Source organism: Schistocerca serialis, chromosome 6 (genome assembly GCF_023864345.2).
Source record: "Schistocerca serialis cubense isolate TAMUIC-IGC-003099 chromosome 6, iqSchSeri2.2, whole genome shotgun sequence".
Taxonomy (NCBI): Eukaryota; Metazoa; Arthropoda; class Insecta; order Orthoptera; family Acrididae; genus Schistocerca; species Schistocerca serialis.
In genome coordinates this window covers 101,510,371-101,524,348 of record NC_064643.1, presented here as the reverse complement: position 1 = coordinate 101,524,348, position 13,978 = coordinate 101,510,371, and positions in this window count along the sequence as shown.

Here is a 13,978-nt window from a genome sequence, read left to right as displayed (position 1 = left end):
AATTGTATTGCACAAGGATGTCCTTATAATGTGCAGATGTCACCGTACACCTAACAGGCTTACGAAGCATCATCTCTTCAAAGAAAAGTGAACTGAGAATGGAGCAGCTTGTGAAACCATACCACACAGTCACATAAGCTAAGTTCAGTGAACATTTTGCTCAAAATATGGGGAGTAGAACCCCATACACAAAAGCTCCAAGTGTTCATGGCACCGTGCAGAGAAAACCATGTCTCATCCATCCAAAGAATATTCCATGGCCATATATTGTATAATCTATTTCCATGAAAGCCAAAGAATGAAGGGCGAAGTCACAGCATTGTAGCCTACATTAGGGCTTCATTTTGTGCACATTCTGAATCTTGTAAGGATAACTGTGTAAAATGTGTCACAAAATCTTTTGAACTGTTGAGTAGGGAAGAGACAATTCCCATGGCACAGCTTGAGACTGGCTGCAGAAATTGCAGTATGGTCAGCTATAGCTACAGCAACTTCATCAGCAGTTGCCACAGGAATGAGCCACCTCCCCCTCCCTGTTGCACTATCTAATTAACCTGTTTCTTCAGATTTTTTGATCATATTCTTTAGCTCATTTATTGACATGGTCCTCTTCACAGCTGTTTTTGTTGGCAATATTTCCACAAACCAATGCTGCTACTGCTGCCATTCTGATAAAACCACCTTACCAGCAATGCAAAATCTTTCTTCTTAATAGCCACTGCATTTCATATGGAAAACTTATACTTCTGGACCCTTTATACCAACAGTCACTTCACAAAAGAATTCAACACGTCACCAAGCAACAAATGGCACACTGACGTCAAAACATGAAACATTTTACATTGTGACTGCTTACATCACTGTATTTTCATCTAGTGACAGAAAGTGCAACTATTATTATTTTCAGCATAGTTTGTGAGTGTGGTAATTAACACACATACCTACCATGTTTCAGTATCTTGCTGCATACACAGCTGAGTACATACTCTGCAAGCTAGCATATGGTCATGGTGGAGGGTAGTTTGACTGCTGTGAATCATTTCCTTTCCTGTTCTGCTTGCAAACAGAGCAGGGGAAAAAATGCTGGTTATTTAAATTTTCTCAATGGAGTTCCTCAAACAGAGCATTGCCTTCCCTCCAGGGGTTCTCATTTGGGTTCCCAAGCATCTCTGTGAAACTTGCATGTTGATCGAACCTACCTGTAACAAATCTAGAAACACGCCTCTGAATTGATTTGATGTTATGGTAACTCACCAGGCTACCACATAAGTGTCGGGCACCAGCAAATATCTCCTACATCTACAGCAGATGAGCAGGTGCCTCCCAGCACCATCTGTGGCGTGCCATCTATGTATGCAATCGTCACCTGGTGATCGCTCTCAGTCTGCTCTTCCTCATCCCACTAGCTAGAACTGAACTGTACCTGTCTTATCACATGGTTACATCATACACTGTATCTGTGAAATCGTTAAATATACTTGTTCTGGAGGCACTGCTTCATTTTTTATCTTGCGAATAACAAAGTAATTGACAAAACTAATGATGATCGTCATCATTTTTTGAGCTTGTTACATACCCATGGACCATGAGCAACAGGCTACCTTACCAGACATGCAATGGAAGTTGTGCTACAGCAATTTCTGAAACAGCAGTTACAGTGGCAGAACTGTCTGGAAGCCTTGTTGTCTGCACTGCTCTCCCAGCCATCAGCTACAAATCTGCCACTGTTCTTGCCTTATGATGAGCTGGCGAAAGTGGGAAGCACTTTGCTGCATTCCAGGTAACACATCTGTTGTGGGTCTCACCTAGTGCCTTGTGTATACCAGCTTTTGTGCAAACTGGCCCCATTCATGAAACTGGCACACCTAACTTTTGAGGAAATATGTGCTCTGCTAACTACCTACTTTTATCAACACTGCCATGTCACTGCATCCCACATAAAATTTTACCAGTGTTATAAACAGCCAAATCAGTCACATTGCATGCAGACAGCTGAACTGCAGGGACTTGGTAGGAAATGCCATTTTGTGACTCTGGTAAATAAGGAATTGTATGCAGAGGTGATGATTAAGGATGCGATCATTCAGGTGGCTCTGGAAAAGGTGGTGCATCAGAAAGCTTTACAGTTTGAGGACCAAACTTTGGAGAATGTTTTAAAATGGACCCAATCCTTCGAAGTTTCCCAAATTGTGGGCCATAAATTAGAATTCTGAGGTGAGGAAGCAGCCATTGTGTCAGACCCATCACAGGGATCCAACTTTGTTGATACAATATATGCAACAACAATCCAGTACAAACACTGCCGCATGTAGCTCCTTCTCATAAATGAGTAATTAAGTCTCAGCCTCCCAACCAGCACTTGTTTCTGTTCTGCCTGGACTGTCAGAGAAGACTGCCCCAGCAAGTGGGCACAGAGCGATGCTTGAAGGAAGGAAGGAAGGAAGGACATCTCATGCCTGTCTGCTGCACTCTGGACAAAAAACACTTAGCTCAGCAGGACCAAATGGACATTAATGCAATATTGTCAAAGTTGCACACCACAGTGGTGTCACCTAAGAAACTGTTCATCATACTCACTTTATACAATAAACAAGTTCTGTTCACTGCTTGGTGACATATAACAGACAACTCATTCCACTCAAAGGGCAACTCACAATCACGGCTACATTCAAAAATGTCATAAGGCATCTCACCTTCTTTGTGGTTCACAGCATGAATACAGAGGATCTATTCAGCCTTGATGCTCTTTCCACTTTTGGATTTTTTGTCCATGACTTGTTCCACCTGGTATCAAGTACTATTTCGGAATTGAAAAACCTCATTATGGAGTACGCTGACTATTTTTCTGGAGGGAGGTGCACATTACAGTAAAGAAATTGGTGCACCCTTGCTTCTTCACTGCATGGCCTGTGCCTCTTACATTTTGGGATGCTGTCAAGAATGGTATAGGTAGACTGATAGCCTTGGATGTCATAGAACCAATGCCTGCAAGTGAGTGGGCAACACTTTTGGTTATTGTGAAAACCTGCTCAGGAAACTGCACATGCATGGGAACTTGTAATGTTCCAGTCACTTCCCAGTGGGAGATTGATGCATTTTCCATTATGAAGTCAGATGAGCTTTTCTTTGTCATTGCAGAAAGCCATTATTTTTCTAATGGTGATCTCTCCAAAGCTTACAAATACCACTGGATGAGGAATCACAGTTGGGGTGGCCAGTGCCCCAGCAATCTTTCAAAGGTTCCTCAAGCAAACGCAGTAAGATGTTCATTATCTACATGACACTGTGGTGATGGTGGTCACAACAGAGAGAGAGAGAAAAAAAAAAGGAAACTTGCAATAGCTGTTTCACACCCTCCAGTCTACAGACGTCATATGCAACCTCAATCGCTTGCTCTCTTTCTTTCAATGTCAGTGGAATACCTAGGACACATTGTCTCTCGCGAAGGTATTATGCCCATACAAAAGCTTATTGAGGCCATCATTGCACTTTCTTGCCCCACAAATTTAAAGGAGCTCCAGTCCTCCTTGGGAAAAACAATGCATTATAAAAAATTTGTCCTGGCTGTGTGGCATCGACTGCGCACTCACTCAACAACCTGGATACAAAGGGCATACCTTTTGTATGGTCAGAGGCATGTGAACAGGCATTCAAGACCCTGAAACAGGCCCTTTTATTGGCGCCATATCTCGCCACATTTCAACTGAGTGAACAGTCAGTGGTAGAGGCAGACATCTCTGAACAGGACCTGGGGGCATCCTGGCACAAAGAGATGGGGACGGCTCTGAACATCTAATCACATTTCCATTGAAAACACTGGATGCCACACAGAAGAGATATTTGGAAATCAAAAAACAGGCACTCGCAATCAGTTTTCACTGAAGAAATTCCATGTATTTCTATGTAGCACAATTTTCATCTCATTATGGATCATAAGCCATTTATTTCCCTCTTCAGTCCTGGTGATGGATGCTTTCTCTATCTGTGGTGTCACCACCAGACACCACACTTGCTAGGTGGTAGCCTTTAAATCGGCCGCGGTCCGTTAGTATACGTCAGACCCGCGTGTCGCCACTATCAGTGATTACAGACCGGGCGCCGCCACACGGCAGGTCTAGAGAGACTTCCTAGCACTCGTCCCAGTTGTACAGCCAACTTTGCTAGCGATGGTTCACTGACAAATTACGCTCTCATTTGCCGAGACGATAGTTAGCATAGCCTTCAGCTACGTCATTTGCTACGACCTAGCAAGGCGCCATTACCAGTCACTATTGATTCTGTAAAACATGTACCATCACGAGCGATGTTCACCAATAGTGGATTAAAGTTAAGTATTCCAGCAGCTACGTACGTTATTGGCTATATTAATTACCTTGTCCTGTTCCAGACCTCACGCCAGCCTGCATGAGCTTAAACGCGTGCCTTTCGGCTTCCTCATAGTGGCTTGGTTGTCTTGCCAAGCCACAACAGTTTGGTGACGAGCCAATTCGGGTTCGTACCAATGCTGCCCTGATTTACTTGTGTAATGGCTTCGCCACCATCTCCAGATGTACTGACCAAATTTTATCGCTTACAGAATCAGCAGACGCAGGCCTTACTGGATGCCCTTGGACAGCTTGTCCAGGGTCAACGTGCAGTGCAACACAATGCGGCAGCCGCCGCTCCACCGCTCACGCAGCCACACCACGCAGTTGCACCACCTTTTCGTCCTTTTGATGCTGCACTGGAAAGCTGGACGGAGTGGTCACGCCAATTTGGATTCGATCTCGCAGCCTACAGAATTCAAGGTAACGAGCGGCAGCCTTTTTTGTTGGCATCCGTCGGCGTCCAAACGTACCGTGTGATAGTCAAATTATTTCCCCGATGCGACGTAGCAACTCTGTCCTACGAAGAAATTTTGTCTGCATTAGATGCATATTTCAAAGAATCAGTCAATGTAGTTGCCAAACGGAATACGTTCTTTCGTACAAAACGTACGGCCGGTCAAACTAATCGGGAGTGGGTCGCAACCATGCAAGGCCTTACTAGGGATTGTGCTTTTGAGTGTCAATGTGGACTCCCTTATTCAGATACTATGGTACGTGATGCTATTGCACAGAACGTTTCTGATGTTTGTATATGGGAACACATTTTGAAACTAGTCAATCCCTCCCATAAACAAGTGATGGATATATTGGATCGGCAGGACACACTTGACTTTGCTCAGGCATCATTTGAAACTTCGCCACCCGTGTGTCAGGTTCACCGGCCCGCTGGGCGAGCTGCACGGAACAGTAAACAGTCCTCGCGCCCAGCCGCGCCAAAGCCGCCTGACTCTCAGCCACGTGTACCGCGCCAGCAAGCAAATGCAGTGAAATCATGCCCACGGTGTGCTACTAGACATTCGCGTGAGAATTGCCTGTCATGCCAGGCTATTTGCTTTTTCTGTAATAAAAAAGGGCATGTTCAAAGTGTTTGCCAGACAAAGCTTCGATCGGAAGCTCAAAACCATTCCAGGCCCTTTGCTTCACGCCGGAATCGGAATCGAACCCAGAATACTCAGGCTCGTGAACCTTCTCCCATGGAAATTCATGTAGTTCATTCCAGTCCGCCCAGTGCCACACTCTCTAACGGTGACTGTTCGTCCCACAAATAGTGTGCGTCAATATTGCCGGAAATCAAGTCCAGTCGCAAGTGATTCTGTATCAGTGTCAGTTCACGTTGCACAAGACAGTCGCTCTTGTCGTCAGCAGGACAATAAACTTTTTGTAGACTTGGACATTAATGGCAAGGTGATACCGTTCCAGCTCGATACCGGAGCTGCAGTTTCACTGATCAATCAAGACATGTACAAACAGCTGGGCACACCTCCGTTGCGTGCCGCAAATGTTAAGCTAACTACATATTCAGGTCACGGGCTCCCTGTGTTAGGACAGTGCAGCCTTCTTGCAACATACAAGGGACAAACAAAACTTGTGTCATTGTACGTCCTTCATTCTTCTTCTGCAGTGAACTTGTTTGGTTTCGATTTGTTTCAGTTGTTTAACTCGTCTGTAGTCAATCAGGTCCTATCAGTGAACCAGACTGTGCCTTCAGACAGTGTTTCTCGTCTATGTGAAGAGTTTGCAGACATTTTTGCACCAGGCCTTGGTTGCACTAAGAACTATAAAGCACATTTGGAACTGAAAGTAAACGCGCAACCGAAATTTTTCAGAGCGTGCAATGTTCCCCACGCATTGCGTGATGAGGTCGCAAAAACATTACACGATTTGGAATCACAAGGTGTAATTGAATGTGTGCAGGCTTCGCTCTGGGCATCACCCTTAGTAATTTTGCAAAAGCCTTCCGGAAAATTGAGACTTTGCGTGGACTTCAAGGCAACAGTGAATCCCCAACTAGTGACTGCAACTTTTCCTTTACCCCGCCCGGAAGATCTTTTGACAAACTGCACCCGGGTAAATATTTTTCGAAGTTGGACCTAGCAGATGCGTACTTGCAAATACCGGTGGACGAAGAATCCCAGTGTGTCTTGGTGGTTAACACGCATCTTGGTTTGTATCAATTCAAATGACTGCCATTCGGGTGTGCATCCGTCCCTGCATTGTTTCAGCAATATCTACAAACTGTTTGTGCGTCGGTCCCTACTGCAGCAAACTATCTGGACGATATTGTGATCTCTGGAAAGATGGAAGAAGAACATTTAGCCAATCTCAGAACATTATTTCAGGTCTTGCGACAAAATGGTCTTCGCTTGTGGAAGGACAAAAGTGTGTTTTTTGCTCAGGACTTACCCTACCTGGCCCATGTACTCAATGCCCAAGGCATACATCCCAGTCCAGAGCACCTCTGTGCCATACAAGACTTGCCTTTGCCGCAGAATTTGAAGCAGCTACAGAGTTTGCTGGGAAAAATAAATTACTATAACAGATATGTGCCACATGCCTCTTCCATTTCAGCTCCGCTTCATTACTTACGCCGTAAAGGTGTTCCGTTCGTCTGGACGACGTAATGCGAACGCGCCTCTCGCCAGTTGAAATCGGTGTTGCTTTCCAATACTTGCCTTACGCCATTCGATCCCCGGAAGCCCCTTTTGTTGATGGTGGATGCATCGGATTTCGGGATCGGTGCTGTGCTTGCGCACAAAGGTGGTTCGCACGATCGCCCTATTGCCTTTGCGTCCAAATTGCTCTCGTCTGCGCAAAGAAATTATTCACAGACCGAGAAAGAAGCTTTGGCTCTCGTATTTGGTGTTACAAAGTTTCATGATTTCTTGTATGGTCGTCACTTTACCATCATCACAGACCACAAACCTTTGACATCGCTTTTTCATCCGACCAAGCCTGTACCTCCACGTACAGTGCAGAAATTCATTTGCTGGTCTATTTTCCTCTCGCAGTACCGTTACGATATCTTGTATCGGTCCACTGCTAAGCGCGGCAACGCCGATGCGTTGTCCCGTTGGCCTGTTGCTGAGGATAGAGCATTCGATTCCTCCAAACTTGCTTGCATGTTCATTGATTCGGAAACCAGTGACGTGGTCGCATCGTTTCTGATTGATTTTCGTCGTGTAGCTACAGCCACAGCTGCCGACCCTGTCCTTGCTACCATTCTACATTTTGTTGCTACTCAATGGCCCTTGTCAAAGTCATGGATCGGGGATCCGTTGGTTCACCGATTTTTTGCTCGCAAGGAGAGACTTTTTGTATGACGTGGTGTTTTGCTGTTGCGTTCTGATAATGATCAGTCCAGGGTCGTGGTCCCACGTTCGTTACAGTCTTCTGTCTTACGGCTTCTCCACCAAGGACATTGGGGTATAGTGCAAACGAAACAACTTGCTCGTCAACACTGTACTTGGTTTGGAATCGATGCTGTGATTACGCTTATGTGCTCTTCCTGTATGGCGCGTGCCGAACAACAATCCGCACCACCGCGGAAATTCTTTGCATGGTCAAAACCACTTCCCCTTGGCAATGCTTACGCATAGATTTTGCTGGTCCATTCTGGAATGCTCCATGGTTGGTTGTGGTAGATTCATTCAGTAATTTTCCTTTTGTTGTCCGGATGTCTTCCATGACGTCATCTGCCACCATCCAAGCGTTATCCGCTATCTTTTGCATTGAAGGTCTTCCACAGACTATTGTTTCCGACAATGGCCCACAATTCATGTCCGCAGAATTTCAGTCATTCTGCAAGGCCAATGGTATTCAACATCTGACGTCCGCGCCGTTTTCGCCACAGTCAAACGGTGCCGCTGAATGATTGGTCAGGACTTTCAAGTCACAGCTGTTGAAGTTGACAGAGTTGCATTCTCGGGAGGACGCGTTATTGCTCTTTTTGTCCTCGTATCGCTCTCAGCCCCGAGATGGTCGCTCGCTGGCTGAGTTGCTGCACGGTCGCCCTCATCGCACCTTGATGTCTTTGCTACATCCGCCGCATCAGGTTCCTGTGCAGCGGCAGACACCTACTTTTGCTCCAGGCGACGTTGTCTACTATCGCAACTATCAAGGTTCACAGCGTTGGCTCGAAGGGCGGATTCTTCGCTGCCTTGGCCGCGCTATGTATCTGGTTTTGGGGGCTTCTGGTGAGGTGCGTCGGCATCTCCATCAGCTACGCCTCTGTCATCGCACGGGCTCTGCCGCTCCCCGTCTGCTTTCAGTGATGGTGCCGTCGGGTCAGCACCCTGGGGACCCATCTACTGGCTTGCCTCAGCCCCAGGTGTTACCGACGCTGCCGTCCATTTTGCCCCATGGCGACGTGCCGCCGCCGCCTGTTCTCCCGCCGGCGACGCCCGCAGCGGACGCGTCGCTGCAACCGCCGGGCGCCTCCCTGGGTCACGCGCTGCCGGTCGCTTCCCATGACCAGTTGTCCTCCGCCATGGAACTCTTGCCCGCTCCGGACCATATGTCGTCTTCGCCCGTCGGGTGCCCCGACACGATGGGGGTCGACCCTTCGGCCCCTCCTGTCTCTCTACGGGCGCATACACCGCATGTTGGCGTGCACCCTGACGCAGGTTTTCAGGCGTTTCCTCGCTCCCCTCGGTCCGAATGGCAGGGTGCGGGTGGCACAGCCTCGCCTGTTGTTAGGCTCCCCACCTCGTCGCATACGCCAACATGGGGTCCTCCCCACGGTGGGCGGAAGCCTTATGCCACAACCGTCTGCCGATTTGCGGGGGAGGAATGTGGTGTCACCGCCAGACACCAAACTTGCTAGGTGGTAGCCTTTAAATCGGCCGCGGTCCGTTAGTATACGTCGGACCCGCGTGTCGCCACTGTCAGTGATTGCAGATCGAGCGCCGCCACACGGCAGGTCTAGAGAGACTTCCTAGCACTCGCCCCAGTTGTACAGCCGACTTTGCTAGCGATGGTTCACTGACAAATTACGCTCTCATTTGCCGAGACGATAGTTGGCATAGCCTTCAGCTACGTCATTTGCTACGACCTAGCAAGGCGCCGTTACCAGTCACTATTGATGCTGTAAAACATGTACTGTCACGAGCGATGTTCACCAATTGTGGATTAAAGTTAAGTATTCCAGCAGCTACGTACGTTATTGGCTATATTAATTACCTTGTCCTGTTCCAGACCTCACGCCAGCCTGCGTGAGCTTAAACGCGTGCCTTTCAGCTTCCTCATAGTGGCTTGGTTGTCTTGCCAAGCCACAACACTATCACTGGGGGCTGTGTGGCTACGGCCGTGGTCGAGGACACCATTTTACAGCAGGTATGGAAGTACATACAATAGGGCTCACTGGACCGCATTCCTGGACAGGATGCCAACCCATTGCAGCATTACTTCAACCTCCGCCACCAGCTAACCCTGGTGGATGGAGTTATCCTACTAACAAAGATCAACAGTCTATCCGTGCAGTCCTGCTTGAACCTATGGGTCCAATAGTCTCATGGCTCTTGCACCAAGGTCACTAGGGCATCTCGCAAATTACACAGCTCGCCTGGAGCCATGTGCACTGGCCAGGTATAGACCATCAGGTCGAACATCTTGTCCAGAACTGTCATCAGTGTGAACATCAGAAAGTGGCTCTCCGGCAAACATTCTCTCTCTGGCTGAAACTCTCACAGACTTGGGAGCAGGTTCATGATGATTTCAGAGACCCCTTCCTGGATACTACCTGGCTGATTGTCCTCAGTGTGTACTAAATGTGTTGGTCAACTGTTGGTCCACGAGTATGGAAGATACAGTTGCAGTACTCAGAAGAATTTTCACTACTGAAGCACTTCCTCTCCCACTGGTCTCGGACGATGGACCACAATTTCGCTCTCATGTTTTGGCAAGATCTATCGTAGGATTGGCATTGAAAACCTGCTGTCTCTGCCTTTCCACCCTCATAATGAGGCCAAAAGATTTGTGTAAATTCTTAAAACACAGATGAAGAAATATATGGTGAATGCTCGTAAGGATGAGGCACTATTAGTTTTTTCCCTACAGGTTGATGCCGAAAGGGGAGAAGAGTCCGGCAGCACTCCTCCATGTCCATCAGCCCTGCACACTTCTCTATTTCATGCCGCCAACACCTGTGGGGCTATTGATGGCTGAGTCTCCACACTTCCAGCCAGACTCCTACACTATGTGATCAAAAGTATCCGGACACCTGGCAGAAAATGACTTACAAGTTCGTGGTGTCCTCCATCTGTAATGCTGGAATTCAATATGGTGTTGGCCCACCCTTAGCCTTGGTGACAGGTTCCACTCTCGCAGGCATACATTCAGTCACGTGCAGGAATGTTTTTTGGAGAATGGCAGCCCATTCTTCACGGAATGCGGCACTGAGGAGTGGTATCGATGTCGGTCGGTGAGGCCTAGCATGAAGTTGGTGTTCCAAAACATATCAAAGGTGTTCTATAAGATTCAGGTCAGGACTCTGTGCAGGCCAGTCCATTGCAGGGATGTTATTGTCATGTAACCACTAGGCCACAGGCTGTGCATTATGAACAGGTGCTTGATTGTGTTGAAAGATGCAATTACCATCCCTGAATTGCTCTTCGACAGTGGGAAGCAAGAAGGTGCTTAAAACCACAATGTAGGCCTGAGCTGTGATAGTGGCATGCAAAACAATAAGGCGTGCAAACCCCCTCCATGAAAAACACGACCACATCATAGCACCACCTCCTCCAAATTTTACCATTGGCACTACATACGCTGGCACATGATGTTCACCGGGCATTCGCCATACCGACACCCTGCCATCGGAATCTCACACTGTGTGCTGTGATTCATCACTCCATACAACGTTTTTCCACTGTTCAATTGTCTAATGTTTATGCTCCTTATGCCAAGCAAGGTGTCATTTGGCATTTACTGTTCAACCATGAAATCCAAGTTTTATCACCTTCTGCCTAACTGTCATAGTACTTGCAGTGGATCCTGATGCAGTTTGGAATTCCTGTGTGATGGTCTCTGTCAGTCAAGAGACGAGGTCAGCCTGTACGCTTTTGTGCTGTATGTGTCCTTTCATTTTTCCACTTCACTATCACACTGCAAACAGTGGACCTAGGGATATTTAGGATTGTGGAAATCTCACGTACAGACGTATGATACAAGTGACACCCATTCACCTGACCATGTTCAAAGTCTGTGAGTTCTGCGGAGCACCCCATTCTGCCCTCTCACGATGTCTAGTGACTACGGTTGCTGATATGGAGTATCTGGCAGTATGTGGCAGCACAATGCACCTAACATGAAAACTGCACGTTTTTGGGGGTGTCCGAATACTTTTGATCACATAGTGTATGTGTGAGCGTGGTACTTCGGAAGACAAGTGGATTGCAGTGGTCATCTGACAGTTGCAGACACTGTATGTTCACCCTGGCCATGGAGGACAAAACAGTTCCGCCTGCAGACGGGAGACCCAGCTGCTGCCGTGTCCGTGCCCTACAGTGGAAATGCATCACAACACCACCACCTTTCATTTCTCTCCTGCTGGACCCTCCACTATCTCCCTTCTTGCTCGCAAACTGTTCCTTCTCTCTGGTTCTCAGTCCTGTTCACCAATCCCAGCTTCGTCCTCATCTCCTTCTATTTATAGGGCAACCGAGAGAGACCAAATGTCAGAAAATCAGGCTACAGTACTGGCTCTTCCAGCACTGGCCCCACCACTGCAGTTCCCTTCCGTGCCTGGACCCAATGTGACATGGAGGGCCCTCTACTACCAGCATCAGAGCCACCAAGACTTTGACTGTGTCAGTGGTGGGGACCTTTAAGCCGTATGCTCCTGTCCACACTGACTGGGAACTGGTAAAATCGAAGAGGCCATCCAACACTTTTGCAGACACTGGTCTGGTTTCGAGTGCTGCCCAGGCAGCCGGCTGGGCTGGGGTCAACTCACTGAGACACAGCTCACCCCTTCTCCATAGAAGAAGTAATGTGGTAACCCACTGGGCTACCATCTACACGTCACGTACCATCCATCATCTTGGATCAGCCGTCATTGCACGACTGGCACATAAGACACAACAGTCACTCTGTATCCACTACTGCAAAGCGTGGTCCCCAGGGGATACGACGTGGCCAAGCAACCACAACAGCTGTGCAGACACCCCCCACCCCCCAGAATAATGCCATCTACGTATGAAAGCAGCACCTGATGATCACTCTCGCTCACTGTGCTAATTACTATGATAGCTGGAACTGCATTATACCTGCCTTGCTATGTGGCTATGCCATATGTTGTATCTGTATGAATTATTGTATTGTGAGATAATTAAAGTTATGGAGGTGATGTCTTGTGTTTCTTATGTTTTGAGTTACAACAGATGTCTTGCTTTAATCGGAACTGGTGGGGATCCCAAACACTCAAGCTGCACTCAGGAATGGGTCACACTAGTGTTCTATACACAGTCCTCTTTATAGATGAGGTACACTTTCCTAAAATTCTCTCAATAAACTAGGGTCCACCATCTGTTACCAGTTTTACAGAACTGAATTTAATGACCTGTTTTTTTCTTAACTGTTAATTTAAAACCAATTGTCTCATTGCACAAACAAAGAATATTATTCTAAATAAACACTAAAATTTGGTTTTATGAGCCCATACAATTTTTAATGGCAAGAAAACAGTTTATTGCCAGAAAAGGAGTTAGAACAAGACCAACAGAAGATAATGTAAATGGTGGGAAAACGTAAAATCTGGGAAAATATATACAGGGTGGGCCATAAGTCAGTTGTCACTACCAATTCTTAGTTTTGCCTAGCGTAGTGGTAGTCAGCTGTGAACTTCACTAGTATGTAGTAACCGTAGCAGTTTGAGGTTACACTATCTGTTGTTATCTGAGAAATAATTAATAGAAAGTTAAGTACAGAAGAGTGTATATTTGTTTTGCAAGAGTTGTGGGAATATGATTATAATTATAGTGATGGTTGTGGAACTTTTATCAAATCCTCAGTTCCATCACAAGGCCTTCACAAATTAAAGATCTGAAGGTAGTGGGTCAATAGCAGAGCTTGCTCATTGAGATACAGCAAAGCCTCTTACTATAGAAGATAATCTTAATGTTGTCCCACAACATTTTGAGCAGTCATCTACTAAACCTCAAAGAAAAGCATCCAAGGAGCATTGAATAGCAAGAACAAGCCTACAAAGGACTTAGAAAAAGCTGAAACTGGGGCCACATAGGTCTTGTTTACTTCAAGGCCTAAATCAAGATGACACGGATAGCCATATGGATTTCTACAAGTTGTGGACAATCTGACGAAAGTTTGATGCTAAGTTTTACTTTGCAGACTGAATAGATGCAAATGTGGCATGCAGGAATGGAGACAGAGTTAAACCCTCCTGGTGTAAGTGTATGAGCAATGATTTTGAGCAGTGGGATAATTGGGCTTCTGTCAGTTCTGTAAATTACCTAGATATGAGTCAAGAAGTGTGGTTAGAAGTGGAATTTCTCTTTTTCAACATCTGCAGCCAGCTAAGGAAAAGTTGATATGGTGCCAAGATGGAGCAACCCTACACTGTGGAGCTATTGTGAGAGACTTTCTAAATAATGACT